The sequence below is a fragment of the Nomia melanderi genome, chromosome 9 (assembly GCF_051020985.1).
Source record: "Nomia melanderi isolate GNS246 chromosome 9, iyNomMela1, whole genome shotgun sequence".
Classification (NCBI taxonomy): domain Eukaryota; kingdom Metazoa; phylum Arthropoda; class Insecta; order Hymenoptera; family Halictidae; genus Nomia; species Nomia melanderi.
The window spans coordinates 15,629,735-15,636,380 of NC_135007.1; positions in this window are offsets into that span (position 1 = coordinate 15,629,735).

Sequence of the window (6,646 nt, forward strand, 5' to 3'; positions counted from 1 at the left end):
AACACTTCGATCTGTTTAGCGAAGTTTGCATTCGATTTTCGGAGGCAGATCCCGAGCAACGGTTCTAACTACTCTTTCTAAAGAAGCACAAATAAAAGTGATAAACTTCCTTGAAACTCACTTGCAGTTTCGTCGCGCAAAATGCATAGGGAATTTGCTATTGACGGAAACACGATGTCCACGTGATTCCTTCCAGCTTTGAAGCGGACTGCATAAAGAAGAGACCAAAACGTGCTTTGTTTCCGAATACCTACTGGAATTTATGCCATTACAGTAACTCGCGACGTTAACGCTTCGCTAACAAAAGAATACTTCCAAGAAAAGAATCTATTACGCAAGCGAAGCAAATAAACTAACGCTAAAACTATCCGGAAATAGAATTGACCATTCTGGATCTTACTCTAAAAATTACAAGAACATTGAATCCTCGATTCATTAATTTTACGTTCCATTTAACACGTAAACACTCATCAGAACTCCCACGTACTCGAAACAGTCTTCTCCATTAACCAGAAACTGAGAAATCAAGATTCTTAATAACTGCTCCATCTTTCTATCTCATACATCCAACAAAATTCGGTTCGTTCGATACGTCACGAAAAAAATGAATGCCCACGTTTCTATAAAATGTCACCCGAATTCGAGTGGCAGTCAAAGTGTTAGACAACACAAATCAAAAACCTGCATTCTACGTATCCAACACATAAAGAAACGGTTCCTTGGTCTACAATGCTTCATCGAAACTCCTCACAAATGAACAAACTCGTCAATACTCTGAATAGAAAATTTAAACAGAGAAGGTCATAAAACAATCTTCCTCCCTTCAACACCGTAAACACTGCAGCCTCCAATTTCATTCACTACTGAAACACCGATCGAAGTCATTCATCGATTCGCCGCTAACCAAACCGCAGTTTTCCCGCCGCCGAAGATCAATATCCGAAAAGACGCATTCGCGTTCCGAGGCAGGAGCACGTGAACCGGAAAGCTCGACTTTTCCGACGCGGGGCACGCCGGGATTGACTTCGAATAGGTTTATCGCCGGGGAAAGTGATAAATGAACGCGGAAGATGACGCGATGGAACGTGGGAAAATCCGTGCGAACTTCCGGCGGTCCGGGGTGAGAAACGCACGCGTCGACCGCGGCCGGTGAAAGGTATTTCCCGGCGGAATTTAATACCCTCCCGAGGAATCGTTTTATTTCCGACGGATTTCGGTGGTTCCTCCGCGAGCTCGGGATTTTTCCATCGATCCAAGACGAGAGATCCCGAGCAACGCCATTTCCGCTGCGACCAACGTGTTCTTTCTGTTCGACGCGGACAAAGGATCTCGGGGCTTCGACGGAAATACTCGCGGCCATTTCGTTGAATTTCAATCGCGAACAGCGCGACGAGCGTCGCCGATGTTGTTCGAGTAACGTTGTTGCTCCGGTGGAAATCGCGAGTCCGCGACCGCTCGTAAAAAAATGGGACCGGAATTTAATTTGGAGCGCGGAAATTTATTGACGGATAGGGCCGTGCTTCGCGACGTCGACCGTCGTTGTTATGGCCCGTTCCGAGGGACGAGCGTCGGGTTCGAGCCCCAGAGTCGCATTCGAAGCTGCCTTTTGAAATTTTCATGTAAATCGTATAGGAACGATCTGCCGAATAATAAAGAGAGCCAATGTTTTCCAACGGGCTTGTCTTTTTATCCTCTCGTAGGGACCTATCGTTCGCTCCGTGTGTGTATGCAAACGTGGTTTAGGCGAAGTGCTCTTGATTTCTCAGTTTGAGGTTCACGTCGACGTTAGTTCATTCGGTTACAGCTTAACACTTTGACTGCCACGTAAACGTTCATCGAAACTCCCGTGTACTCGAAACAGTTTTCTTCATTAAGAGACTAAGGAATCAAGATTCTTCTTAATAACTGCTCCACTATCTTTCTTGTATCTCGTATATCCAACAAAATTCGGTTCGTTCGACACGTTACCAAGAAAGTTCATATTCAAGTTTACGTGAAGAATAGTGTCACCCAAATTTGGGTGACGTGGCAGTCAAAGTTTTAATATGACGCTCTGTTTATTTATTCGAGAATATTTGGGAGTCACTGAAGTGTTACCTTTAAATGGTACAATTGTGATACAAAGAAATATAGAAAAAATTGTTAAAGGTAGAGGTTGCAATAAAATAGAATGTCGAGTGTCGACATAGGACTGCTAAGGGTTAAGCTTATCCTCCGGATGCCGAGGGATCGAACGCTCTTCTCTCGATATACGGCGACTTTCTGTTAGCGCGTTGACTATCGTGGTAATCGACGTCCACCGAATCGCTTGAAAACAATTGCAATATATAAGACGATTGACACCGAGTAAGTGATCACTATTCTTACAATTTTTATCAAGTTTACATACTAAGCGTATTAACACGTTGAATGCCGGGGGTCACCGGTGAGCCTCGACCAAATCGAATTACTATTCACTCAATTAAACGATGATTATATGAAGATATTTCTATATTACAAATAATGTTATCTAATATGCTGACATCCAGCCAGATGAATGTGGAATAGTAGTGCAATTCGACTAAATGATTTAACATTATACTTTCTCCATTTTCTGTGTTTCCCTTTATGAAGTCGTGCGGCGTTCAAAGTGTTAAAAGGCACAGTGGCGCGAAGGGGATGGAAGGGACGAGCACCGACGCAGTGCACGCTGGGATCGCCCCCTCCCTCGGTGAATTTTTCACAGCAACGGACGTGTCCCGGTGCGAAATTTATCAACAGGTTCCCTTTTCCTCCGAGCAGTCGATCGGGAACCGTGAAGCCTCGGAAGCCGAGCCGCGACCTCGGTGACCGGCCGACGAGCCGCTGCACCTACGCGCTCGTTAAAACGACGTACATACCTCAGTTTCGCAGAGTCCGTCGCCGCGGCCGCATCCCTTTCCCGCACCCGGGACCAGCCGTTTCACGTCGACGCGACGGAACGCGCCGCGACACCTCCAAAGTCCGCCTCCGACCACGCTCGGCCGAGCAACGCGGCGCGCGTCTCCTCCCGGTGTCTCCGCTAAAAGACAATCCCGGAAACATTAAACAACGCAGAAAGTTCCGCGTCGTTCGATCGAAGTGAACTCACCGTTTATCGTTCGTCTCCTTCGTGAAAAGATCCTGCGTGAAAAACGGGGAAGTTCGCGTGGGAACGTCGCTACCGGTCCCTGTAACGAAGAGAAGAGGCGAACACTCGTGTACGGAGAGAAGTGCGAACGTGAGTGACGAACTCGTGAGAATCGGTGGAGTTGAGAATTCTGTTTCGACTAGGACACTGTAGCAGGTTTGTTAATTAACCGTGTAGCTTGCGAATAAATCGTACTCGAAGGGGCTGAAAGATCCATCGCAGGAGTCGATTGTAGAGGAAGCTACAGTGCTCTAGAAGCTCGTAAGTGTAGATCCATCGCAGGAGTCGATTGTAGAGGAAGCTACATTATTCTGGAAGCTCGTAAGTGTAGAAAAGATTCATCGCAGGAGTCGATTGTAGAGGAAGCTACATTGCTCTAGAAGTTCGTAAGTGTAGATCCATTGCAGGAGTCGATTGTAGAGGAAGCTACATTGCTCTGACAGCTCGTAAGCGTAGAAAAGATCCATCGCAGGAGTCGATTGTAGAGGAAGCTACATTATTCTGGAAGCTCGTAAGTGTAGAAAAGATCCATCGCAGGAGTCGATTGTAGAGGAAGCTACATTCCTCTGGAAGCTCGTAAGTGTAGATCCATCGCAGGAGTCGATTGTAGAGGAAGCTGCATTATTTTGGAAGCTCGTAAGCGTAGAAAAGTGCGATTGAGTTCGCAGGAACTGTAGGTTGATACCGGGCGCGAAACAAGACGGTGCTCACGGAATTCTTATCGTGTAGTTAGCCATGCAACGAGGCTCGTACACGCGACGGCACTTCTAATGCGATCGCCTTTGCCGCGGGAAGAGTTTCCCGGTGTCGGTTGGACAGCGGAAGCGATGGACTCGAAATTGAATTCGGACCGGCGCTTATTCGCACCTGTGCGACCGAGTTTCGGGACTCGTCTCGATACCCGGTTGTCCCTGTCCGGGCGCACGGTGATCCAATAACGGGAAGCTAGAGGGAACGTTCACGATATGCTAAGCGTTCGCGGAAAGTTTCAAATGTCAGCGGTCCTCGCGTCAACGTCGGGCACGAGCGTTTTCCAACGAGTTCGCGCGTCCGTTTGCGATAAGCTGGAAACGAAATGTCGCGCGATGTTGTCCTCCCGGTTCGAAGTTCCGAGTCGCCGATACGAGCTTATTGGACCCCGCCAGCTGTCCATAGTGCTCCATAGTTTCGCGAACTACTTCCGCCGTCTCCGGGGGATAAAATCCTAAGGCAATTCGAGAACTCCGTACTTCGTTAAAAAAGTTCCCCGCTCTATTGTCGGCGCGAGCGGAGCATCCGGGGGTGTATGCGTGCCCCGAAGAGCGCGGGTATCGATGATTCGCGCGCGGATAACCGGCGACCGACTTTTCCTTCGAATAATTAAAAGAACTTAGTCGCCACTTGCTTATCGCCGTTGGAATCGCCATCCCGAGGGACTCAGCGTGGCGAATTAGTAGAAGTCCCGACCTTCCCGAGCTCGGTTTGATCTTCTACGAAATTTCCCGGAGCGCAGGATCTCGTGATCTTAATTTGAGAGGGCTCGATCCACTCGTCTCGCGTTCGACGCGGAGGAGATCGAAAGAGGTCCTCCAATTTTAATAAGTTATAGGACTCGGTTTTCGTGGAAACCGTGAGATCGCGTCTTCTGACTGTTGGCTGCTCTTCGGAACAGTTCTTCACAGTGCGACCAGACAGCCGTTTTCTAGACTGAATTCGGTACCTTGATCCTTTGCACTCGAGAGGTGACTCTGTCACCGTATTACAAAGTAAATATAATATTCAGTTTTGTATAACGCATCGACGAGTGAAATATTTCTATAAAATAGCTTTACTTCTTAATTCACGTATGCTTCCATTAGTTGCTCTCAAATAATGTCTATGTCTCATTTCTAGTGAAAAGCTTCCGAGTGCAAAGGGTTACAAAGTCTGAGTGATACAAATAAAATACTTCAAGTTGTAAGGTACAGAGCTAAGTATATAACAGTCATACTTTTCACATTACGCCAAATTGTTATGTTCGAAATGAAAATCATTTTGTACAGAGACTACTTAGCAGCACGTAGCCTTCAATTTTCGTTACGCGAGTAGTCGAGTTCTGCGGTTCTCCGCTGTCAGCCGGAAACGACGCGTAAGACGCAAGTTAAAAGTTCCTGCGGAAAGGATTGAGTCGGACCGCGGCGGTTGTCCCGGGAGTTGACGCAAAGCCGACAGATTCACGGCACACACGGACGAGAAAGGCGCGTATCGCCGAGACCCGGAAACACGCCGTCAAATTGGAACCGTTGCGCACAGGGACACGTCCCTCGAGCAACACTGACATCGAACGTCCTTCGAACCGTCGAAACATCCGTGAAATTAAATTTTTCTCAGCTGATCCTACGGCATCTCGATGTTCCTCTCGGTCTTAGCGCAAAACAGCCATGGAACGCGTCAATTCGATGTGCATCCAATTTTACAAACATTACTTAGCAGATAGCACATCTACCACTGAATCCTAATCGCCTATTTTTAGCTTCCCGGACCTAATCGACTCAACGGCAGTTTTTTAACTTAAACCTGCCGTTAAAGTTGAACATCGCTTCCAACGAGAACAAAGCGTTAGAAGCTAATGTCCGGAGCCTCGTTTGCGCGCGTTAGCTCGCGCGTTCCGCGTCGGTCGACATTAAAAAAACCCTGCGAGTAGTTTCCTCGCGAAGCCGCGTGACGCGATCAATTATTTTCGGAGACGCACGCGGCGCGACGTAAAGCTGAAATTGACGTAGAAATTCGCGGCCGTACCGAGTCCTCGGCCGTATGTGCTTCTTTAACGGCGGAGGCGGATTTACGTCGTCCGCCAGCAAATATTTTCGCTTTTAAAAGCCGTTCGTTTGCCGCCTTTTTTTATTTGATTTCCCCAGGACCGATATTTCGTGGCCGAGACTTTTACGGTCCAGCGACTAATGTTTCCAGGCGAACGTGTGCCAGAATAGCCCGCAGATGCGACCGCGGCGCTGACGAGTCGTGTAACGAGTGACTTTTTGCGGACGCACCGGTAAAACGCGAAAAATTCGTCGCGCCCTTGGAGCTCCTTTAACCCTTTGACTGCCGAGTGAACACTCGAAACTCCCATGCACTCGAAACAGTGTTCTTGCTTAAGTAGAAACTAAAAGGTCAAGATTCTTGGTAATAATTGCTCTACTATCTTCCTTGTATTTCGTACATCTAACAAAATTCGGTTCGTTCGACACGTTACCAAGAAAGTTCACATTCAAGTTCACTTGAAGAACAGTGTCACCCAAATTTGGGTGACGTGGCAGTCAAAGTGTTAATAATAACAGTGTTACAATTACAACGTCACTGTTATAATTGTAAAACTGTTAATTGCTGGATTCTCAAGCGACGCGTCGTTGTTGACATTGGAAATTTAAAAGTCGAAGACCGCGCGTGGCAATGAATTCGTCCTCTATTTCCGTCCACGTTCGAGAGTTCCATTGGTGATTGTCGAGGTCCTCGTTTACTCGCAGTTATCTGAAAGAACAA